The sequence below is a fragment of the Triticum dicoccoides genome, chromosome 7A (assembly GCF_002162155.2).
Source record: "Triticum dicoccoides isolate Atlit2015 ecotype Zavitan chromosome 7A, WEW_v2.0, whole genome shotgun sequence".
Classification (NCBI taxonomy): Eukaryota; Viridiplantae; Streptophyta; class Magnoliopsida; order Poales; family Poaceae; genus Triticum; species Triticum dicoccoides.
In genome coordinates this window covers 473,274,965-473,301,716 of record NC_041392.1, presented here as the reverse complement: position 1 = coordinate 473,301,716, position 26,752 = coordinate 473,274,965, and positions in this window count along the sequence as shown.

The following is a 26,752-nucleotide window of genomic DNA, read 5'->3' as shown; positions in this document are numbered from 1 at the left end:
TCATACTTAATATGAAGATTTTTTATGTCTTCAATTAAGGACTGAGATCGAGTCATTTCAGCGTCCAACAGGTCATCGCTTTTGTCTAACAGTTTTTGAATATGTTCCATAGCTTTCTGTTGTTTAGAGGCAAGGGAAGCAAGTTTTGCATAGCCTGTTCCAAATTCATCACCAGATTCATCATCACTGGATTCAGATAGACATCATTCAATTACCTTAGCATCTTTTGCCATAAGGCATGATGTAGAAAATGATGATTCTGGTTCGAATGTCATCGCTTTGAGAGATTCCTTAAAGTCCTCAAACCAAGGATCATGACGAGTTCGATGACCTTCATAGACCTCAGAGAGACGGTCCTAGATAAGCTTCGCATGATCGAGATGCATGATATTCCTAAACTGATTTTGAGACAGACAGGAGCAGATGACGTCCTTCGTCGTGAGGTTGAGAAGAGTGTACTTGCGAATGTCATCAACTTCCGCCATCTTGCACAGATCGGTCAGGCGAATCTCAGTGACAGTCCACAGCTCGCTGTTTGTCGCCATGAGGCGCTTCTTCATCATGGCCTTCCACTTGGGATACTCGTGACCGTCAAAGATGGGGCATGACACAGTCTTCATTCCTATGGTCGACATAACTAAAACTCCAGGCGGTTAAACCAAAATCACATAGAACAAGGGAGTACCTCGCTCTGATACCAATTGAAAATGCGTTATATTGACTAGAGGGGGGGTGAATAGGCGATTTTTATGTAAGTCTTCAAAATATGGAATTTTTGAAGACAAATGATAGAAATGAACCTATTACCATGCAGCGGAAGGTAGACTACACTAGGCAGACCATGGTCAAGTATTCGATGAAGTGAAAGCACAATGACTAATAGCGGCTAGGCAGTAAGGATCAGGTACACAGTGAAGACAAATGGATAATGCAAATAGGCACTGACATCACAAGAGCCAATTGTAAATAAAGAGATGGGAATGATAGAACCAGTGTGCGGGATGAAGATAAAGGTTTGGTAGACCAGTTCCAACTGCGGTGACAGTTGTACGTCTGGTTAGGGCGGATAGGTATTTAACCTGAGGACACACAGTCCCGGACACCTAGTCCTGAACCGCAGCTCAGGACACTTAGTCCTCACCGTATTCCCCTTGAGCTAAGGTCACAGAGACCTCGCCCAATCACTCTGGTAAGTCTTCAAGGTAGACTTCCAAACCTTCACAGACTTCGTTCACCGGTGATCCACAATGACTCTTGGATGCTCAGAACGCGACGCCTAACCGGCTGGAGGATTCACAGTCCTCAAGTGTAATAAGTGTTCAGATCACACAGACAGGAAGACTTAAGTGATGCCTAACACTCTTTGGCTCTGGGTGTTTAGGGCTTTTTCCTCGCAAGGAATTCTCTCTTAAAGGCTTCGAGGTGGGTTGCTCTCAAACGACAAAAGTCGTGCTTTAACTCTAAGCAGCCAACCGTTTATGGTTGTAGGGGTGGGCTATTTATAGCCACTAGGCAACCCGACCTGATTTGTCCGAAATGACCCTGGGTCACTAAGGAACTGACACGTGTTCCAACGGTCAGATTTCAAACACACACGGCAACTTTACTTAGGCTACAAGCAAAGCTGACTTATCCAACTCTGGACAAGATTTGCTCTCATAGTATTCACTCGAAGACATAGGATTTTGGTTAAGCATCACTTCAGTCATTCTGACTGGTTCTCTTGGACCCCACTTAACAGTACGGTGGTTCCTATGACTCAACAAAGAAAAACACAGAACGACGAAACTGCTAAGTCTTCGCGCTCCATAGTCTTCACGCGATGTCTTCTCTTGTCATAGTCTTCAATGTGAATGTCTTCACATACCACCTTTGACTTCAATGTCTTCATACATTTTTAGGGGTCATCTCTGGTAGGAAAACTGAATCAATGAGGGACTTCTACCTGTGTTATCCTGCAATTCTCACAAACACATTAGTCCCTCAACTAGGTTTGTCGTCAATACTCCAAAACCAACTAGGGGTGGCACTAGATGCACTTACAAAGAGTCCTAGGCGAATGAGTGACAACCATAGTCCACAGTGGCCCAATGTGTTGGTGATGTTTTTAATACCCAATACGCACAACTTCTTTTCGGCACCTGCCTCGGAAACCGAAAAGTCCCCACACGGAGCGAGATCGATTCATGAAGTGTGTGTAGTATATATGTGCTGCCCCGGCCCCCTTCTCCCCTCTTCGACACGTACTATATACTCCTACTGCAACACAACCCAAAAAGAAACCTCCTTGCTGGGTCAAAGTGATGGAGGACAACCTCGCAGGCCCGCGGATGGAAGCATCACACGTGAGTGAGTGTCCTATATGATGTGTAGTATTGCCCCCGGCCACCCTCTTCAACGCGTATATATATATACTCCTACTGTACGTATAACAAAACCCAAAAAATGACCATCTTGTTGGTCAAATTAACCACTCTCATCGCATGTCATAGTGCTGGACAGCGACCTTGAGGGCCCACATGAGTGAGTGTCCTAGGACCACTGCGTGCATGTGGCCCAAAGATGTATGTCAAACTTTTTCTGCATCGAACATGCGACCAAAGGAGTTTAGTGTTGAAAAATGAAAAAAAATAGATAACATATATCCGTATTTTATACATTGATTGATTTCCCAGGGATTTAAATGTGCAAAAATCAAATTTGATCTACACTAGACCCGTGATAGTACACGAAAATGGATTGCAAAATCATATGTGTACGTGTCCGTGGGTGCATGTTTAGTCCCCATGCAAGAAATTTCTAACATCTAGAATCTTGATTTTAAAATCCAATAAATCCAAAACTAAGTTGAAATTCATGAAACTTATCGTGGTGTCATATGGACACCAATAGACTGTGATATTTTTTCAAATTTGAGACAAGTTTTGATATAATCTTCTTACATACAAAAATTATAAATAATTATCAATCAATATCGCAAACGAACTCTTTATTCGAACCGTGTGCTTTAGACCAACAAAATGTAAATGCAGTGCTTCGGTTAAGCAATAAAATTAATCATCAAAAAGGAAAAATCAATATAATGCATGCCGCACATGCGTCCTGTGTGTCGTACGAGCACGCGTGAGTTGACGAGACGCATGCTAGCATGCATACCAGGAGGCCGAGGCATGCGCATGTTCGCTACGCACTCATTGTGGGGCGTGCTAGTAGCTGTGTTAAATGACGGTAGGCGTGCCAACAGTCCGCTGTGCAGGCTCACCGGGAGGCGAGCCAGCCCTTTGACACCGCCCACCTTTCTCCCACTGCTCCATATTAATGGCGCGCCTGATCCGCAGCCGCACACCCCATCCATAGTTGTCACCGCCGCATGGAGTGTATTATGGTTTTGCCGAAGAACACCATCAGCTAGTGAAGCACCCGCGCAACGCATGAAGCTAGGCACAGAGGTTGCTGTCACCGCCGTCGAGGTCTCGCGCGAGCAGCAGCGAGACCTTGACTTCGTCGCCGTCATCGTGCCTCCCCAGCCGGAGCTGGAGGTCCACAGCTACTCCGGCAACGACTCCGACTCCGACGTAAAATCGGTTAGTCCCCCCCTTTTGTTGGGAACAGAAACCCTTGGTTATGTTCACCTAGTCCATGAAATTAGAGTAATATTCGTTAGATATGTGTAGTGTGTATTGATTGTTTGAATGGTATCTATGGTTAGTGATTAATTGTTTGTTCTGTGCAAACGATTTTTTGCTAATAATCCAACTAGGGTTACCGTGCGTGCTAATAATTCATAGCCAGATCTTGAGAATTTATTTTGAATGTCCTACATTCATGTTTGTGCCCTTTTTTTCTTCCAGATCTTGAGAATTGATTTTGAATGTCCTACATGTATGTTTCTGCCTTTTTTTCCTTCCAGCTTGCTATGTACACAGATGAGGCTGCAGCCAGTGGCACCGCCGGCTGTAGATCCTGTACCCGGCAGCGCGGGCAGAAGTGGCCTCGCCCCCTAGATCTGAGGAACCCGTAGAATATCGGGTGGGCCGCATCAGCAATCTCCCGGACGCCATCCTTGGGGAGATCATCTTCCTTCTCCCCACCAAGGATGGCTGCCGCACACATGTCCTTGCATCTCAGTGGCGCACTCTATGGCACGCCGCACCTCTTAATCTCGACTGTCGTTGTTTATCTGTCGTTCATGATTTTGAACTCCACGGATCCATCATTTGCTCCCACGAGGGCTCTATTCAATGCCTATGCATCCCGGCATGCTGCCTGCTGCACATACCCTTCACGGTGAATTCCTGGCAGACACCCCATTAATTCGAAAAACTCCAACATCTTGAGTTTACTATGCAAATAGCTATCCACCAAGCGTCGTAGTTGTGCCCTCACCACCAATGTCCATCTCATGGTTTTCTTCCTCTCTCCACACCACCACCCTGGCCCGGTGTCATCTACCAAACAATCTGGTACAAATTCTTCGACTCCCGCTGCTAAAAAGCTCGCGCTTGTGGTGGTCGATCTGTCGGAGGCCTCACTGCACAGCATCACCCACTCCTGCTGCCCTGCCCTGGAGCACTTGATGCTTGTTTTTTGAAAAGAAATATGTATCCATTATCTCCAAATAAAGTCGCCTCACCTTGGAAGCATCGGAATTTGCTTTAAAGGAGTGGAGCTCATCATCAAAGACGCCCCTTCACTCCAAAGGTTGCTCCTTGATTACCGTTATGCACCTTCGCAAATAATTGTGGTCTCTGCACCTGAACTGGAGATCTTGGGTGTAATTCCTAATCCGTTTGAAGGTAACAAGATGGTGGTTAGCTCCACACTTATTCAGGTATTGTATTTTATCATCAACACTTTTGTAATCATAAGCTGCATTTTTCATTTGTGTGCGTAAGTTTTATATCATCAACACTTTTGTAATCATAAGCTGCATTTTTTTTCATTTGTGCGCATAATCTTTATGTAATATTGGAGTACGCTTTTGGTATTAATATTATGTTCTGTGCTCAGTGAAGAGTTTGTCCATGGGTACCCTATCAATGGTGCTGGATTTTTGAAAGTGCAACTATCCCTAGGTGGTTTTGGTAATTCATAACAACATATAGCTCATTGAGCTAATGCTATTCCAAGATGATTATTTCAGGAAAGCTCAATGATTGGCATGGCATGGATGTGAAAGTGGAACCCTCAAAATGCTAAGGACAAAGGATTGGCTCAAGCTCAAAAGCTCAAGACTCTTCATTTTATATTTTAGTGATCCAAGATCACATTGAGTCTTTAGGAAAAGCCAATACTATCAAGGAGGGATGAGGTGTTGCTTAATGAGCCTCTTGCTTCATGTGCTTAGTGATATGCTCCAAAACCCTCAACTACTTTCCCATATCCACATATGACCTAAACCCTAAGCCAAACTTGGTCTTACCGATTCTTCCTATCCGGCGCCACCGAGTTTCACTTGTCATTAGCCACTGTCAAAACCCTAGCAATTCGGTTCTACCGATAAGGATCTCGGTCTCACCGAGATGGGGTTGCAAACTCTCCGTTTCCCTTTCGTAACTTTTCGGTCTCACCGAAAGAGTGAATCGGTCCCACCGAGATTGCAATGTAAACTCAGTGTTTCCCCTTTGTAACTTTTCGGTCTCACCGAGTTCCACTCGGTCTCACCGAAAGAGCAAATCGGTCCCACCGAGTTTGCCTGACCAACTCTCTGGTTAGCTAATTACCAAATTCGGTCTCACCGAGTTTGTGTAATCGGTCTCACTGAGATTACGTTATGCCCAAACCCTAACCATATCGGTCCTACCGAGTTGCATGTCAGTCCCACCGAAAATCTCTAACGGTCACTAGGTTTACATTTTTGGTCCGACCGAGTTTATTGATTCGGTCCCACCGAGATTGGAAAACTGTGTAACGGTTGGATTTTGTGTGGAGGCTATATATACCCCTCCACCTTCTTCTCATTCGAGGAGAGAGCCATCAAAACACACACACCATTCCAACTCATATGTTCTGAGAGAGAACCACCTACTCATGTGTTGAGACCAAGATATTCCATTCCTACCATATGAATCTTGATCTCTAGCCTTCCCAAGTTTCTTTCCACTCAAATCTTCTTTCCACCAAATCCAAATCCTATGAGAGAGAGTTGAGTGTTGGGGAGACTATCATTTGAAGCACAAGAGCAAGGAGTTCATTACCTACACACCATTTGTTACTTCTTGGAGAGTGGTGTCTCCTAGATTGGCCAGGTGTCACTTGGGAGCCTCCGACAAGATTGTGGAGTTGAACCAAGGAGTTTGTAAGGGCAAGGAGATCGCCTACTTCGTGAAGATCTACCGCTAGTGAGGCAAGTCCTGTGTGGGCGATGGCCATGGTGGGATAGACAAGGTTGCTTCTTCGTGGACCCTTTGTGGGTGGTTGCTTCTTCGTGGACCCTTCGTGGGTGGAGCCCTGTGTGGACTCGCGCAACCGTTACCCTTGGGTGGAGCCCTGTGTGGACTCGCGCAACCATTACCCTTCGTGGGTTGAAGTCTCCATCAACGTGGATGTAGGATAGCACCACCTATCCGAACCACGGGAAAAACATCTTTGTCTCCAATAGCGTTTGAATTCTCCAAACCCTTCCCTTTACATTCTTGCAAGTTGCATGCTTTACTTCCCGCTGCCTATATACTCTTTGCATGCTTTCTTGAATTATGTGATGATTGCTTGACTTGTCCTAAATTAGCTAAAATCTGCCAAGAACTAAAATTGGGAAAAGGTTAAGTTTTTATTTGGTCAAGTAGTCTAATCACCCCCCCCTCTAGACATACTTTCGATCCTACAAGTGGTATCAGAGCTTTGGTCTCCATTTGCTTTGATCTCCATAGCTTTTGGTGGTCATAGCCTTGGTTTCACAACCTAGGAGAGTATGGCGTCTAGCGAGGGAAATTATCACCGTAGAGGTCCTTACTTTGATGGTACTAATTTTGCTAGTTGGAAGCATAAAATGAAAATGCATATTCTTGGACATAACCCCGCCGTTTGGGCTATTGTGTGTGTTGGTTTGCAAGGTGACTTCTTTGATGGGAGAGAACCAAACCGTGAAGCTACCGCGGATGAGTTGAAGATGTTGCAATACAATGCTCAAGCTTGTGATATTCTCTTCAACGGATTGTGCCTCGAAGAATTCAACAAAATCAGCCGCCTTGAGAATGCAAAGGAAATTTGGGACACTTTGATTGATATGCACGAAGGTACCGACTCTGTCAAGGAATCCAAGTTGGATGTGCTTCAGAGCCAACTTGACAAGTTCAAGATGAAGGATGGTGAAGGTGTCGCTGAAATGTACTCTAGGCTTGCTCTCATCACAAATGAGATTGCCGGCTTAGGAAGTGAAGAGATGACCGATAAATTCATCATCAAGAAGATTCTAAGAGCCTTGGATGGAAAATATGATACCGTGTGCACATTGATCCAAATGATGCCCAATTACAAAGATCTCAAGCCAACGGAGGTGATTGGAAGAATTGTTGCTCATGAGATGTCACTTAAGGATAAAGAGGAACTTCACAACAAATCAAGTGGTGCCTATAAAGCCTCATGTGAAGCCCCTACATCATCAAGTGAGAAACAAGACTTCAATGAAGAATTGAGCTTAATGGTGAAGAACTTCAACAAGTTCTACAAGAGTAGAAGCAAAGATAGAAGCTCCAAGTCAAGGTCCTACAATGACAAAAGATCTTCTAGTCGAGAGCAAAACTGCTACAATTGTGGAAGACCCGGACACTACTCCAATGAGTGTACGGCTCCCTACAAGAGAAGAGAAGATTCTCCAAAAAGAACAAGCAAAGGATCACCACCAAGAGAGAGAAGGAGTAGAGATGATCGTTATGAACGAAGATACTCATGGAGAAGCAAGGATTCGGAAAGGAAGGAAAAATCATCAAGTATCTACACAAGACGAAGACATCAAGCTCATGTTGGTGAATGGGTATCCGGCTCCGACTCCGACAGCCACTCCGAGAGAAGTTATTACTTCGGCTCCGAAGATACTCAAGATGAAGGTGTTGCCGGTCTAGCACTTGTGTCAACCAACTCCTACGACATATTTGACTCACCCAATGAAGGAATTGGAAGATGCTTCATGGCCAAAGGTCCTAAGGTAACACACCCCGAGTATGTTGATTTCAATAGTGATGAAGATGACTTGTTAGGTGATGATTTGCTTGGTGGAAACTCTAGTGATGAATATTATGATGAAAGACCAATTAATCATGCTAATCAAGATAAAACGAATGACAATGATAAGGAGAAGATTGAGGCTCTAACTAAAGAACTAAACACTCTTAAGTTAGCTCATGAAACCATCTTCGAAGATCATCAAGAACTTTTAAGAGCTCATGAGAAATTACGCTTTGAAAAGCTCAATCTTGAGCAAGAGCATGAGTTCTTAAAAGCAATCAATGGTGATCTCCGCAAGAAAAGTTCTTCTTACATTGCCAAGCGTTTACTCTTATCCACTTACATGCCTCAAGTCAAGTCTAGTAACAAGAACAAGAAAGATTCTTCCTCTAGTAGTAACAATGATCATGCTAAATCCAATATTGTCACTTCTAGTAGCTCTCTTGATTCCACTAATGATTCTATTAGCCAAGTTACACTTGAGCAAGAAAATAGTTTATTGAAGGGAATTATAGAGAAAGGAGTGTACAAAAGCCTTGCCGGGAGTAAGCAATTCGAGGAAATTGTGCGCAAGCAAGGAATGCACCGGAAGAATCAAGGTATTGGTTTTGAACGAAAGTTCAATGCCAATGGAGTTGAGTGGGAAGAAGATCAATACCCCAAGACAAAGTTTGTCCCTCAACAAGAGAAGTATACTTCTTTCAAGGGGACACAAGCTCAAGATGATCTTCCACCACAAGACTACAAGAAAAAAGGCAAGGACAAGCTTCAAGAGGAAATTGATGCATTTGAAGAAGCTCCAAAGACCTTAGTCAAGTGGATTCCCAAGACTACTTCAAGTTCCACTTCATCAAGTACGACTACAACTCCAAGGATTCCCATCAAGATGGTGTGGATCCAAAAGAAGAAGAACTAGAGAGTTCTTGAGGGTGACTCCGCCAACATACTTCACTCTTATCATTTTGGCAAGAACAAGTGCAATCAACTTCCACATCTTGCACTAGTCCAAGGAGTCACAAACCCTCTTGTTGGTAAGACAAGGGACAAGGTAATAAAAGTTTTCATGGACATCATCTTTGTGTGCATCACTCTATGTCTATGGATATCCTTGTCTGTTTCTTGTGGGACTAACCCATGTAGGTATTGAAACTGCAATTCACTCAAATGGATAGCTCCAAGAGATCTACATCAACATTGAGCATCCACATCTTCAACATCTACATGAAGTCATCATCGACAAAACCCAAGGTTAGTTCATCCCTCTTAGGGGGGATATCACATCTAGGGGGAGCTTTACTCTAAAACTTGAGCTAAAGCAACTCTAAAGATGTGAACAAAACAATGCTTTATGTAAAAGTGGTAACCCCACTTGAGCTTAAACGATGAGTATGACATATGATCAAGTGCTCTCACTTGACTCCTAAGTCAATATACTCATATATAGATGACCTTGTCATCGCAAATTGCTTGATAGATGCTAGAATTGGTTGTGCATGCCTTGCCACATATTTCATTTGCCATCTTATTGTGTGAGCATGCTGGTTGCATATTTTACTCATTCGAGGACATCCACTTGTTGTTTTGATTGTTTGGTTTTATCTTCTTTTGCCAAGTGGAAGGACAAGAATGCCTAAGAACCTCCTCTAGCTATCTATGCTTTTCTCGTCTCAAACTCTATTCATGCTACATCACAAAGTTTGATCAAGTCAGATTCGAACCACTCTGTGTGAGGAGCGCTTGGAGTCCCTGATCCGTCATAGACTTAAACTTCCAAAACCTCTTTATGATTCTCGGTCTGACCGATACCCCACTTTCGGTCCTACCGAGATCATTAAGTTGATCTAGGTTTTCGATCTCGGTGCAACCGATTTGAACATTTCGGTCACACCGAGTTTCAGTAACTGCTTGCAGTTATGAATCTCGGTGCCACCGAGTTGTTCCACTCGGTCACACCGACAGGGTCGGGCTATATATAGTCACGGGCAAAATTTTGGAAATTTCTCCGAACCCCTTCGCCCGCGCGATAGCCTGCTCTGCCCTCGTGGTCTCCGGATCGTCTTCTCGCCGCCAGCCGCCTCCAGTCGCTGGTCTCCGTCGCCGTCAACGGGAATTCTGCCCCGCCGTTGCCGCCGTAGCAAGTCTCTGCCGAACTAGGGTATGGACTTGATCACAGTGCTATTCCCCGTCCAATTCCTAGCACATTGTGTTCTTCATGATTCTTGCCACGATTGAAACACTCCTATCCAGTCAATGCGCCCGTAGATTAGCTTTGATTCGAAAATTTTAGGGTTAGGTTTCCGCCGAAACCATCTCGGACCCACTGATTTGGCTTATGCCATTGCACAAGTGAGACTCGGTCTGACCGAGAATTACTTATCGGTGTGACCGATTTTTGAACTCAGTGAAACCCTAGCAGTCTCGGTGCCACCGAACTATGACTCGGTCCTACCGAGTTCACTAGTTTAGGTTCCAAAACTGCTTCGGTATCACCGAGTTTGAAAATTGGTAGATCCGAGATGATTTCAGTGGGAAACTAAAACTATGTTTTTGGATCATTCTTTTGCAAAAATCTCTGCATTTTGTGATGCTCATCCACTCTATCTCTTCTATAAACTATTCACAGGGTCAGCAGTCAGTTTGCAGCATGTCTGATCAAAGTGATAGCCAAAACATGTCAGAGCAGCAGGTGCACATGAGTGAGGGCACTAGTCCCTCAAGTTCTTCTGATGAAGGCAGCAGGAGCACTCCTAGCAATTTGCCAAAGGCTGCCACGAGACAGAGGAAGAAGAGAACTTCAGACTCTGAAGATGAGGACTATGTGGTAGAGGAAGAGGCCACTTCCAAGAGAATTGAGCCAGCTCAAGGCACTAAGCCAAGCCTGAAAATCAAAAGGCCTGCAGGCAGGCAACCAATGTCAAAGGCCAGAATGTCAACTGAGAAGCCCATAGAGCCAGTTGCAGCTGAGGGCAAGAAAAGAAAGGAAAGGGTGAAGAAGACTGTGGCTAGAGTGCTTGGCAAAGCTTCCATCATGGAAGAGGAAGAGGAAGAAGAGGTGGCTGCACCAGCGCCCAAGGCACCCAAGCTAATGGGAGATGCCATAAAATTAGGGGGAGCTGCTTCCAAGGCCAAGCCAGCTCCAGCTCCAAAGCCTAAGAGAAATACAAGGAGCATTCCTGCAGCTGAGAAGAACAAGGCCCCAGTGCCTAAGACTGTTGCAGAAGAAGAGGAAGAGAATGTCCTGAGAAAGCTAAAACCCAAGATCCCTGACCACAACAATGCTCATCCTGTGGCTGAGGATATGAAGCTCAGGAGAGATTCAGGGCTGAGGAAGTGGAGAGAAGCAGACCCGTATGCTTCAAGGAGAAGGACAGCAGTTGACTACAGGTTTCACACCAAGGAGCAGCAGGATTTCTATGAGACTGTTTTGCTAGATAAGAAGCCAATTGTCTGTGACATGAGATGGGTCGACTGGACCTAGACAATGAGGAGCACTATCCTGGAGTGCAAGATAGCTTCATAGCTTGTGGAGTAGCTGACTTTGTTGGGAAGAAGCTCACAAAGTGGAACGAGGAGCTTATCATGCAGTTCTACTCCACGGCACACTTCTATCCAGATGGGAGGATCACATGGATGTCTGAGGGTACGAGGTACCAATCCACAGTTGCTGAGTGGGCACAGATCATTAATGCCCCAGAGGAGCAAGATGATGACTTGGATATCTATGCCAAGAAGAAGATGGACCACAACTCAATGTCAAATATGTACAAGGAGATCCCAAATGAAGCACTTGATACCTTCAAGTTTGGCTCAGTACATTACCTTCTGTCAGGGCTCCCGACTATCAATTGGATCTTGACGCACACCTTATTGCCCAAATCAGGTGATCACAAGATGATCAGAGGCCATGCTATCAACTTGCTACATGTGTTTGATGTGCCTCGGAAGTTCAAGGTAATGAGCCTCATAGTGGAAACGATCAAGAGGACTGCAGCAGATCAGAAGAGGAGCTGCGGACATGCCCCTCAAATTCAGGAGCTCATCAACTCCAAGATGGGCACGGGCATATATCTATTGGACAAGGAACACCTGCCCATCCGTCCAGATTTCGAGGACAATCAAGTTGTCATGACTGAGAACGAGCCATCATCTGCCCAAGCATACGCGAAGAAGGAGAAGGCGAGGAAGGAGAAAGCTGCCAAGATGCCTACTCAAGAGGAGACATCTCAGTACTTCTTGAAGACCAAACAAGAGCAGCTTGGTTACTTGATTGCATCCACGCTGAGGATTGAGCAAAGTCTGGCCACCCTCACTAAGAATCAGCAGAGCCTAGAGAGAATCATGGAACAGAAGTTCTATGACTTGGATGTCAAAGTAACGGAAGTTCAGTCTGCAGTGGAGCAGCTCCAGGAGGACATGCAGGAGAGGAGAGGCAGGACTACCACTCATGCCTTTGCCAGAGTGCCAAGAGGCCCGAGGTCATCTGCCGTGCCAGTTGCTGACACAAGAGCCACCACTTCAGCACCAGCTACGGCCTCCGTTCCACCAGCTCCAGCATCTACTTCAGCTCCAACTCCAGCGTCTACTTCAGCATCTACCGAAGCCTTCGTCCTTGGAGTGATCCGGACTCCACCAGCACCAGAAGATCAAGCCTGAGCGTCGATCTAGCACTATGCAGTTTCTAGGAACTTTTTGGTAACTTGTTGCCAAAGGGGGAGAAGATGTATAGATCATAGGCTTCGAGAGAGAGAGTGTTGCTTTTCTCTCTTGCTTTATTTGGTGGTTTTTCAAACTTGTTTGCTTTTGAGTGCTTGAGATACTATGCTTGTGAGACATTGATGATCATGTGTTTGATCATAAGCTACACCTAATGCTTGCTTATTGCTATTATACTATCTATCTTGTGTGATCATTCACTATTCTTGGTGATGAGTGCATGTATTTCATTCTTATCATTTTAAGCGCTCCACCAAGATGTATGTGACATGGAAGAGTAACCCACGACTCTAACTCCTTGTGCATTTGCAGTCCAAAGCAAATTTTAAATATGCACAAATTTAGGGGGAGCTCTTACTTATCACATACTTCTCAAAGCGACGATATATTTCTTGCTTATTATCATTTGTCGAAGCTTTGATCTATATGTTGTCATCAATTACCAAAAAGGGGGAGATTGAAAGTGCAACTATCCCTAGGTGGTTTTGGTAATTCATAACAACATATAGCTCATTGAGCTAATGCTATTCCAAGATGATTATTTCAGGAAAGCTCAATGATTGGCATGGCATGGATGTGAAAGTGGAACCCTCAAAATGCTAAGGACAAAGGATTGGCTCAAGCTCAAAAGCTCAAGACTCTTCATTTTATATTTTAGTGATCCAAGATCACATTGAGTCTTTAGGAAAAGCCAATACTATCAAGGAGGGATGAGGTGTTGCTTAATGAGCCTCTTGCTTCATGTGCTTAGTGATATGCTCCAAAACCCTCAACTACTTTCCCATATCCACATATGACCTAAACACTAAGCCAAACTCGGTCTTACCGATTCTTCCTATCCGGCGCCACTGAGTTTCACTTGTCATTAGCCACTGCCAAAACCCTAGCAATTCGGTTCTACCGATAAGGATCTCGGTCTCACCGAGATGGGGTTGCAAACTCTCTGTTTCCCTTTCGTAACTTTTCGGTCTCACCGAAAGAGCGAATCGGTCCCACCGAGATTGCAATGTAAACTCAGTGTTTCCCCTTTGTAACTTTTCGGTCTCATCGAGTTCCACTCGGTCTCACCGAAAGAGAAAATCGGTCCCACCGAGTTTGCCTGACCAACTCTCTAGTTAGCTAATTACCAAATTCGGTCTCACCGAGTTTGTGTAATCGGTCTCACCGAGATTACGTTATGCCCAAACCCTAACCATATCGGTCCTACTGAGTTGCATGTCAGTCCCACCGAAAATCTCTAACGGTCACTAGGTTTACATTTTCGGTCCGACCGAGTTTATTGATTCAGTCCCACCGAGATTGGAAAACTGTGTAACGGTTGGATTTTGTGTGGAGGCTATATATACCCCTCCACCTTCTTCTCATTCGAGGAGAGAGCCATCAAAACACACACACCATTCCAACTCATATGTTCTGAGAGAGAACCACCTACTCATGTGTTGAGACCAAGATATTCCATTTCTACCATATGAATCTTGATCTCTAGCCTTCCCAAGTTGCTTTCCACTCAAATCTTCTTTCCACCAAATCCAAATCCTATGAGAGAGAGTTGAGTGTTGGGGAGACTATCATTTGAAGAACAAGAGCAAGGAGTTCATTACCTACACACCATTTGTTACTTCTTGGAGAGTGGTGTCTCCTAGATTGGCTAGGTGTCTCTTGGGAGCCTCCGACAAGATTGTGGAGTTGAACCAAGGAGTTTGTAAGGGCAAGGAGATCGCCTACTTCGTGAAGATCTACCGCTAGTGAGGCAAGTCCTGTGTGGGCGATGGCCATGGTGGGATAGACAAGGTTGCTTCTTCGTGGACCCTTTGTGGGTGGTTGCTTCTTCGTGGACCCTTCATGGGTGGAGCCCTGTGTGGACTCGCGCAACCGTTACCCTTGGGTGGAGCCCTGTGTGGACTCGCGCAACCGTTACCCTTCGTGGGTTGAAGTCTCCATCAACGTGGATGTAGGATAGCACCACCTATCCGAACCACGGGAAAAACATCTGTGTCTCCAATAGCATTTGAATTCTCCAATTCCTTCCCTTTACATTCTTGCAAGTTGCATGCTTTACTTTCCGCTGCCTATATACTCTTTGCATGCTTGCTTGAATTATGTGATGATTGCTTGACTTGTCCTAAATTAGCTAAAATCTGCCAAGAACTAAAATTGGGAAAAGGTTAAGTTTTTATTTGGTCAAGTAGTCTAATCACCCCCCCCCCTCTAGACATACTTTCGATCCTACAATTTTGTTAAGACCTTTCATATCAGTACGTGGTGTTTTGATCTGAACATGGTTATCGGCTTGTTGCGATGCTTTCCATGTGTGGAGAATTTGTATATACAGGTGATGATATCAAGCACATTGATATACTTAACTAGAACTAACCGTTCAGCTGTACTATTTTTTTAGACATTAACGGTTTTCAGTCTTCATGTCTATTTAGGCTAAAGGACATGGACAAAAAGGTATAACCAATCGGTGGCATAAGAAGCACCAGGATTTTCTCAGTTCTCATGACATTCGTTTGAGGACAATAACGCTGCAAGTATATGCATCCAACCATGCAAACACTAGCTTTGTCACATTCTTCCTGTTGAATGCGAGAGTACTATTGTCCATGATGAATAAGTTTTTTGGCAGACACTTTCTCACGGATGGACATGTTGAACAACATAAAAGGAAGCTTCAGATGTACAAAGGGCTTCTGAACATGCTCGGCTTCTATTTACAACAATTTGTTATCATGTACCAGTAGATTTTCTAGTCTAGGATCTTGATTTTATGGATCAGATCGGTCCATTTCACTGTGACTGCTCAAAACTTCGGTTGAGTTAGTTGTTATTGTTCTGTTCAATCTGGATTTTGTGTAAACCTGATGAACAATTAATCATCATGATTTTGTACCTTCTGTAAGCTGGGGTTAGATATTGCTGCCCTTTTCAACTCGGCTTTGACCCATATTTTCTTTCATACAAACCGGAGCTTCTATCAAGAAGCCTCATGGTTCTGAGAGCGAACTTGGTCATATGATCTGGTCATGAAATGACATACGTTGTATCTTCCCACCTTGATTTATTTTATGGAGGCAACACGCAACTGTGCTAAACATATGAAATTATTCATGGTTCGTTTCGCCTTTTTATACATTGATTTTCCTAGTCATTTTTAACAAATAGCCACCACGGCATTATTGCAAACGGTCGTATTAGTCAAAGCGTGGGCATTGAACTAACCATTTACTACCGCAGGCAGCTGTTTGATTAGACGGGACGACTATGAGCAGTCCTCCATTATCATTTACAAGCACCGCCACCGAGGATCGCCGCCTGCTGCGAGATGGAGGATGAGCCGGCCAACAAGCGGGGGCAGGTCAAGCCAAAACCGCAAGAGCCTCCGACGAACGTGGACTTCATCAGCAGCATCCCGATGAGATGTTGGTAACCATCATATCCCACCTCCCCATCAAATATGGTGTGTGGACCACTATCCTCTCGCGGTGGTGGCACCCCCTCTAGCACTGCACCCCCTGGACCTCATCGTCAACCACAAGTTCTGCAGCGGGGAGCAGCAACACCTGGACGCATGTCCCACGTCCTTGACACGCACCCTGGGCCAATCAGACGCCTTGCTCTCGGCAGGCTCAATCCCCACAACAAAACCAAACCTATGTTGCACTACTGGTTCCTATCCCCATCCCTGGATCGGCTCGAGGAGCTCAGCCTTCATGCTAGACATCCTTGCTCGCTGCTGCCATGTTCCGCCTCGCGCCCACGCTGCCTCACGCTACATTCAGGCGGTGCATTTTCCCCTGGATTGATGTCGCGCACGCTCTTCATCTCCCTAAACTTAAGCACCTCGAGCTCATTGCCATCCGCATCTTGAAGGAGGATTTGGAGCGCCTGCTCGTCAGCTGTACAGCTCTCGAGTACCTTCGTCATCATGTGATGGATGGGCTCAGTAGCCTCCACATCACCTCGACGAATGTCCGTGCGATTTATGTGCATTGCTGGCGCCGCCCAAGGCTGTCAGCTGAGGTGTTTCACGATATTGTCATTGAGAATGCACCTTTCCTCGAGAGATTGTATGTACATGATAAATTAGGTTCAGCAAGGATGAGGGTCATTCACGCACCGAAATTGACAGTGTTGGGCTATTTGTGTGCTGAATTCAACGAACTTGTTACTGGATCATTATCCGTTCAGGTACAACAGCCTTCTTCTTCTCCTTCTTATATATATTATAGGACAACTGAAGTGCATCTAGTGCCACCCCTAGTTGGTTTTGGAGTATTGACGACAAACCTCATTGAGGGACTAATGTGTTTGTGAGAATTGCAGGACAACACAGGTAGTAGTCCCTCATTGATTCGGTTTTCCTACCGGAGATGACCCCTAAAAATGTATGAAGACACTGAAGACAAAGGTGGTATGTCAAGATATTCACATTGAAGGCTATGAAAAGAGAAGACATTGAGTGAAGACTGTGGAGCGCAAAGACTTAGTTGTTTCGTTGTTTCCTTTTCTTCTTTGTCGAGTCATAGGAACCACCGTACTGTTAAGTGGGGTCCCAGTGAACAAAGTCAGAGTGACTGAAGTGATGCTTAACCAAAATCCTATGTCTTCGAGCGAAGACAATGAGAGCAAATCTTATCCAGAGCTGGATGAGTCAGCTTTACTTGTAGCCCAAGAAAAGTTGTCGCGTGTGTTTGAAATATGACCGTTGGAACACGTGTCAGTTCCTTAGTGACCCAGGGTCATTTTGAACAAATCAGGTTAGGTTGCCTAGTGGCTATAAATAGCCCACCCCTACACCATAAATTGGTTGGCTGCTCAGAGTTAGTGCACGACTTTTGTCATTTGAGAGCAACCCACCTCGAACCTTTGAGAGAAATCCTTGCGAGGACAAAGCCCTAAACACCAGAGCCAAAGAGTGTTAGGCATCACTGAAGTCTTCCTGTCTATGTGATCTGAAGACTTGTTACACTTGAGGACCGTGAATCCTCCAGCCGGTTAGGCGTCGCGTTCTGAGCATCCAAGAGTCATTATGGATCGCCGGTGAACGAAGTCTGTGAAGGTTTGGAAGTCTCCCTTGAAGACTTACCAGAGTGATTGGGCGAGGACTGGGTGTCCTTAGCTCAAGGGGAATAAGGTGAAGACACGATCTTCTGAGTTAAATCTCAGCCTCCCTAACGAGACGTGCAGTTGTCACAGCAACTGGAACTGGTCCACCAAATCATTGTCTTCAACGAGCAACTGGTTCTATCCTTCCCATCTCTTTGTTTACAGTTGGTCCTTGTGAAGTCAGTGCCTGTTTGCATTATCTATTTGTCTTCACTATGTGACTGCTTGTTCTGATTGGCTTCATACTGTCTTCCATCCTGATCCATACTGCCTAGCTGCTATTAGTCTTTGTGCCTTCACTTCATTGAATACTTGACTATGGCTTGCTTAGTGTAGTCTACCTTCTGCTGCATGTTAATAGGTTCATTTCTATAGATTGTCTTCGAAACTTCCATGTTTTGAATACTTTCGTAAAAATCGCCTATTCACCCCCCCTCTAGTCGATCACTAGCACTTTCAATTGGTATCAGAGCAAGGTACTCCCTTGTTCTGTGTGATTTGGTTTAACCACCTGGAGTTTTAGCTATGTCGACTGCAGGGATAATCAAAGTCTCTGCCGCGTGCCCCGTCTTTGATGGAACTGAATATCCCTACTTGAAGAATAAGATGCGCATGCATCTTGAAGCCATTGATGTTGACCTCTGGTATGTCGTCAAGAATGGCGTCCCCAAGGCTGGTGAAGGTGTCACCGCTGCTGATGTCAAGAAGTTCATTCAACTGGATTCCACTGCCAAGAATATCATCTGTGGTCATCTGACCAAAGGGCGGTATGGTCGTGTGAGTCATCTAAGCTAGTCTGGGACTGGCTCTCCAAGGTCAACGAAGGCGTCTCAACCCAGAGAGATCAAAGGATCAGTGTCCTTCGCAACCTCTTCAACCGCTTGAAGAGAAATGACAATGAGAATGTTCAGCTCACGTTTGATCGCCTCACTGACATCACAAATGAGCTCCAAGCTCTCGGCGCTACTGAGATCACCGAGCATGAAATCGTCAAGACACTCCTGAGATCACTTGACAACTCATTTGACACCCTAGCCTTGATGATTCAAGAACGCCCTGACTTCAAGAGACTCGATCCGTTTGACATACTTGAAAGGCTCAACACACATGAGTTTCAACTTTCTGAGAAAAGAGATATCTACGGTCCCAACTATGGCTGAACTCGTGCCTTGAAGGCAAAAGCTGTTTCCTCATCTGAAGAAGAATCTGACTGCAGTTCTGATGTCCTGAAGACATTGGAAGGGAGCTTTCTATGCTTGTGAAGAAGTTCCAAAAATTCACCAAGAAGAAAGGCTTCAGAAAGTCTTCACGATCCAGCTCAAGGAATCATGAAGCTTCTTCTCATGACTACAAGAAGAGAACATGCCACAAGTGCAAGAAACCTGGTCACTACATCTCTGAGTGTCCGCAGTGGGACAATGAGAACAAGAAGAAGAAGAAGAGCAAGGAATATGATTCTGACGACAAGAAGAAGAAGAAATACTCGAAGTCTTCCTCCAAAGCTTCCTCAAAGTCTTCATCACACAAGAAGAGCTCATCTGGCAAGGCACGTGCGTTTGTTGGCAAGGAAATGGATTCAGAGGAGGAGTCTACTTCTGAGGAGGCAGAGGTGGAGTCTGAGGAGGAGTCTAATTCTGGCGTTGCAAGTCTGGCTACAGCCTACGTTGCCAAGTCCATCTTCAACACTGAAGACAATGACTTCGTCACTGACGCCGATGAAAATGACAAGGACAACTCCGCTCCCACCTATTGCTTCATGGCACGCGGTGCCAAGGTAAACTCACGCAATACTCACTATCAAACATCCAGTGAAGATGACTCTGATTGTAATTCCAGACCCAACTACAAAACACTTGCTAAAATTGCAACTGAACAATAGAAAGCTATGGAACATATTCAAAAACTATTAGACAAAAGCGATGACCTATTGGACACTAAAATGACTCGATCTTAGTCCTTAATTGAAGACATAAAAAATCTTCATGTTAAGTATGAGGAACTTGAAAGTCATTATGAAACGCTCTCAACAACTCATGAAAAGCTTTCCTACGATTATCTTCAAAGGAAGCAAGAACTTGAGAAATTGAGAGCGGCTCATGAAGATCTTCAAAAGGAAAACGAGTCACTTCACGCTGAACAGATCAGTGCCGCTCAGGAAGGATTTGAACCACCATGTCTTAAATGCCTTGAGCGCCATAACGCTACTTCTGTTGTTGAATGTTCTACTGCTACTACTGTTGCAATATCTTCAACTGTTGATGTGGAAACTAACCCCTCTACTGAGGATGACACTGCTATTGCTGATGAAAATGCTAGGTTGAAGACATTGCTTGAAATGGGGATGTACAAAAGTCTCAAAGGGCATCAAACACTATGTGATGTCCTCAAAAGGCAGATTCTGAACCGAAATCCTAGGAAAGAGGGTGTTGGCTTCGAAAGGAAAATGAATGTAGATGGCTCTTACTGGAAACCTGAGCAGTACCCCAAAACCACATGGGTTGCTGCAAAGGAACCTTCAGTGGATCCATCCACCCTATCTGGCTTCACTTGTGCTAATCCCATCGTCATTAATGAATCCTTTCATGCAAACTATAAACTGTTTAATAATCAAAATGGTGAAGTGTTTGCCTGGTATATTGGTACTAACTGCAGGAATGGGCCACCTATGAAGAAAGTCTGGGTGCCGAAAAGGTATCTGGAGAATCTTCCTGTGAATGTCGTCATGACACCACAAGGGAAGAAGACAAACCCCAGACCACAGGCTTCATATGGTCCAAAAGCTTCATACAGACAGAGGACTCACCTGAGTCGCACTAACACAAATGTTTTGCAGGGAAACCATACTCAGGCCTATGAATATGAGCGTGTTTCATCAAACCGCCATGTTCATAAGACCCAGAACTACTCTGCTTATTCTTATGAGTACTATTCTCCACCTGCAAGACTATTTGCTAGGGCTCCAAAGCCAAAGTTCTCAGATGCTGCACTTGGACTCATTGCTTCGAAGCCACCCTTGAAGATGTGGGTGGCTAAGAAAGCTTAACTCTCTTTTGCAGGGAAAGGTCTCCAGCCGAAAATCAAATGCGTCTGAAGCTATTGCTGGGGACCTAAAACATCTTGTAGGGCAGAAGATCAAATGCCCAAATGGTCTTATTATATATTTTGTTCCTGAGTCGCTTGCTACTTGTCCTATCAGTCCTAACCTCGATCTAAGCTTTAATAATCCTCTTGCTCGGCAAATGTTTATGCTTCACAATGCTCTTCGTGAAGCCTATCCCCCTAATTGCACTATAGGGTATGACACCAGCTGCTTCAGAATGGATTATTGATAGTGGATGTACTAATCACATGACTGGAAAACGAAGTCTTCTCATGGACTCAATGCTACGTCCATCTGACAAAAGTCACATCACATTTGCTGATACTGGTAAAAGCAAGGTATTGGGTCTAGGTAGCGTTGCAATCTCAAAGGATCAGCACATGGATAAAGTGATGCTTGTTGAATCCCTTGGTTTCAACTTAATGTCTGTCTCAATGCTTTGCGATTTGAACATGATTGTGATATTTGGAAAATATCGTTGCCTTGTTCTAATGGAATCTGACAAGTCTCTAGTCTTTGAAGGGTATCGGAAAGATGATTTGTACATGGTAGATTTCTCAGCAAGACCACAGCTTGCCATATGTCTTCTTGCAAAAGCTTCAGAATGCTGGCTCTGGCATCGGAGGCTAGGGCATGCTGGCATGAGGAACCTGCATACTCTTGCAAAGAAGAAGCACGTCATAGGCATCGAGGGCGTCAAGTTCAAGAAGGATCACTTATACAGTGCCTGCGAAGCTGGAAAGATGACGAGGGCCAAGCATCCCTCGAAGACAATCATGACAACGACTCAACCCTTCGAACTGCTACACATGGACCTCTTCGGCCCTACTCACTACTCTACCCTTACTACTACTGCTTGTCTCTATGGCTTGGTCATTGTTGATGATTATTCAAGATATACATGGGTGCATATAATCCTCTACAAGACTGAAGTGCAGGATGTCTTCAGACGCTTCACCAATCGAGCCATGAACAACTATGGCATCAAGATCAAGCACATCAGAAGTGACAATGGCACTGAATTCAAGAACACCAGCCTCGACACTTATCTCGATACATTGGGCATCACTCATGAGTTCTCAGCTCCGTACACGCCGCAGCAGAATTGCATCGTGGAACGCAGGAACAGAACACTCATTGAGATGGCTCGGACGATGCTCGATGAATACAAGACACCAAGAAAGTTCTGGCCTGAAGCTATTGATACTGCATGCCATGTCATCAATCGTGTTTATCTTCACAAGCTTTTGAAGAAAACATCCTATGAACTCCTCACTGGTAAGAAGCCAAATGTCAGTTACTTCAGAGTATTTGGTGCTAGGTGCTGGATCAAGGATCCACATCACACTTCAAAATTTGCACCGAAAGCACATGAAGGTTTTATGCTTGGTTACAGAAAGGATTCGCACTCCTACAGAGTCTTCAACCTCTTTCACTATAAAGTGGTTGAAATTGTGGATGTGCAGTTCGATGAGACTAACGGCTCGCAAAGAGAGCACCTGCCAAATGTGCTAGATGAAATTCCACCCAGTGAATCCATCAAGCTTATGGGAACTGGAGAAATCATACCATCTACAGTACAGCCTGAAGAGGAACTTATCATCTCTGCACCTAATCAACCTGAAGACAATGCTCAGCCTGAAGACAATCCTTCAAACGATGACAATGACCAGCAAGAGCAAAATCTTTGTCCAGTTCATCCTCGTGTTGCAAATGAAGTATAGATTGAGAAGATAATTGATAGCATCAATGCACCTGGTCCACTCACTCATTCAAGGGCAACACAACTAGCAAATTTCTGTGGGCACTTTGTATTCGTCTCAATATCTGAACCCAAGAAAGTTTATGAAGCCTTCATGGAACCTGAATGGATTCAAGCTTTGCAAGAAGAGCTTCAATAGTTCGAGCTGAATAATGTATGGGAACTGGTCAAGCGTCCTGATCCTCGTAAACACAATATCATAGGCACTAAATGGATATATCGCAACAAGTAAGATGAGCATGGTCAAGTTGTCAGAAACAAGGCTCGTCTCGTTGCTCAAGGATACACTCAAGTTGAAGGAATTGACTTTGATGAAACATTTGCTCCTGTGGCTAGGCTTGAAGCTATACGCATACTGCTAGCCTATGCAAATCATCATAACATCCTTCTGTATCAAATGGATTTGAACAGCGCCTTTCTCAATGGCAAGATTGAAGAAGAAGTGTATGTTGCACAACCGCCTGGTTTTGAAGATCCAAAACATCCTAACATGGTTTACAAGCTCAACAAGGCACTGTATGGCCTCAAACAAGCCCCTCGTGCTTGCTATGACACTCTCAAAGACTTCCTGAAGAGCAAAGGCTTCAAACCTGGTTCCCTAGATCCCACACTCTTCATGAAGACATATGATGGTGAACTGTTTGTGTGCCAAATATATGTGGATGACATTATCTTCGGCTGCACTAATCAGAAATACAGTGATGAGTTTGGATACATGATGCAAGAGAAATATCAGATGTCCATGATGGGTGAGCTGAATTTCTTCCTTGGTCTCCAAATACGGTAGCAACACAACGTCATCTTCATATCTCAAGAGAAATACCTCAAAGATTGCCTGAAGAAGTTTGGAATGCAAGACTGCAAAGGTTATACGACGCCAATGCCTACCAAGAGTCATCTGGATTCTGACGCCAATGGTAAAGAGTTTGATCAAAAGGTATACTACTCCATGATTGGTTCTTTGCTTTATTTATGTGCATCTAGGCCAGATATCATGCTTAGCATTTGCATGTGTGCCCGATTCCAAGCGGCACCAAAGGAATCGCATCACTTAGCTGTGAAGCGAATTCTTCGATATTTGGCTTACACCCCAACACTAGGATTATGGTATCCAAAGGGCTCAGAGTTTGATCTAGTTGGATTCTCGGATGTTGATTATGCTGGTGACAAGGTGGATCGCAAGTCTACATCAGGCACATGTCACTTTCTGGGACGATCACTTGTGTGTTGGTCTTCAAAGAAGCAGAACTGTGTATCTCTCTCCACTGCTGAATCTGAATACATTGCTGCTAGATCTTGCTGTGCTCAGCTTCTATGGATGAAGCAAACACTCAAAGACTATGGCATTCATCTGAAGCAAGTGCCACTCTACTGCGACAATGAAAGCGCCATCAAGATCGCCAACAACCCAGTTCAACACTCGAATACAAAGCACATTCAGATCCGTCATCACTTTCTCAAAGATCATGTCATGAAGGAAGATATTGATATCATTCACGTCAACACTGAAGAGCAACTGGCAGATATCTTCACGAAGCCCTTGGATGAGAAAAGGTTTTGCAAGTTGCGGTGTGAGCTAAATATCTTGGAATCCTCAAATGTTCTGTGATCATGCACACATCCTAACACTTATGCATGTTGATGTCTTAGGTGTGCAACACACGAAGCAATGTATATCTTCAACTAATGAAGACTTACACTCTAAGTGTGAATACATTAATGCGGAATTTGACTTCGGAGCGCCACGATAATTGTGCGCCGTGTCTGGGTCTAATACTTCCTATACGGTGGGTAACGCCACCACCAAACTTTTGTTTGGAGTATTTTCTGTTGGCGTTACATTTGCAAAGTCTTCGCATTTGGTTTGTCTTCAATATTAACATGGTTTCATCTTTATCTTCACTGTATTGAATTGGTCTTATTCGGATATATTCATATGATTGCGTTATGTCCTCTACAGCATTCACTTATAGCTATGTCTTCTCGTTAAATCTTTTGAACTAAGTGAATGTGATCGTACCCTAACCTTTCTATGCTCCCGTCTCAAATCTATCTATCCAAATCATATGCATTCTATTGAAACTGTCGAATATCTTCGTTGTGTCCTTGTCAGCAGAAGATACAGAGACAATCATTAAATCTGTTTTAAATGCTCAATCCTTTTTGCCTGAAACCCGGAGAAGCGGGAACGACCACCTGACAATCCATGCGTACGTGGGAACGTGGAACAACCTCCGATGTGTTGCATGATCACCACGTGTCCTTCAGATGTGAACCGCCAGGGGCACCTGTGTAATAACACTGCGCTGTCCCTGTCCTTATAAATACTCACCACACCCCAGTCATTATCTCTTCTTCCACTTCTCTTCCTCGCACAAACCATATCGTCACCGCTAGCCCTCGACGACGCCGGCGACGAAGCGCTTAGCTGCCACGACCTCACCGACATCGTCATCACGCCGGCCACGGACATCGTCTTCTCCACCGTCGCCGTAGGTGTCCTCTGTCACCAAATTAGGGCACGGAAGATCGAACTGCTCGGCCTCATCTCCTACTCCGTCTAGCAGTTCCTCGAGTGGTAAATAAAAACTCTTTTTACAGTCCTTTTTTATCCGATATATTCATCCTTTTCAACCACAAGTGGTTTATGTTCCTACAAAGTTGGATCTATCCTGTTCTGCATCTCATAGCATGCCTAGTATGTTCACTTATTCTTCACTAAGTAGTTAGATTCCTCACTTATACTTATTCATGGATTCGTACAAATCTGGAACCAACTCTCTACAAATGAGTGAATGTCTTCGCACTATGAGGTCAATGTCTTCTAAACTGATTTATCTTCAAAATCTTCTAAGAATGCATATGACCTCTTCCCCTTCCCTCGCATCTCTAATGCTGTCACAGGTACATGTATGTGGGAGAATCCCTTGGTTCTCATAGTATGCATTCATTTGCAGAGTTCTTACAGCATCATATAAATTCTCCTGAAGCCAGTTCCTGTCTGACCAGCAGATGGAAGACTTTGACAGTGTTGAAGCCTTTCAGTCTAAACTTCATGGCAACAGAGAAATCAGCAAGGAAGGGTGGCAGACATCGTAGTGGGGGTACATTAATGGATCTGCCCGAAAATCTCTATGAACTATACAAAACTGACCCCGAAGAAAGCTATGGTCAGGGTAAGACACGAATCCAATGGATTCGAAGATAGTGGGCCGAGTAATGGTTCAAGTACAGATTCGTCACCAAGGAGTATGCTGAGAAGAATGCTATCACGCGTCCTTGGGGAGATATTCTCTATAAAAATCTTTAACCCAAGAACAGAACTGAAGCCATTGCTCAAGGATTCTACCCTTGCATGGTCTAAGGGCCACAACCTACTGATGCCGACCCATCATCATTACTATGGTGTCGAGATGACAATCTGTTCAAGCGCAACTATCAGTTTGCAAAGAACTCAGCCAGGGAAAACAAGAAGTCTTGGGGATTAGACTTCAACCCGGGCCCCTCTGCGCCACGTGCCGATGGCACAAGAAGCTTAACCCAATCTTGTTGGGCCATTCTACAATTTAGAAGGTCTCATCACACACATTCAGGTTCAAGGGGCAGCCGTGGATCACTCTGCAGACGACGCTGACTCTGACGAAGCGCCTGCACCATCAAAGCCAAAGAAGCAGAAGAAACCTAAGGCTTCGAAGCTTTCCACTCCACCAAAAGTGTCACGCACGAAGCCTCTGGCCACTGCTCCTCCTGCACCAAGTGTGCAGTCTGAAGATCTCTCTCGCATCTCCAAGACTGAGAAGAAAAAGAAGAAGCCCGTGCACTCCTCTAGTCATGTTCTAACCCATGCTGCTGTTTTGAGAAACGAGAATGACGCCATTGATCTGTCTAGCGACGACGATCTTGGC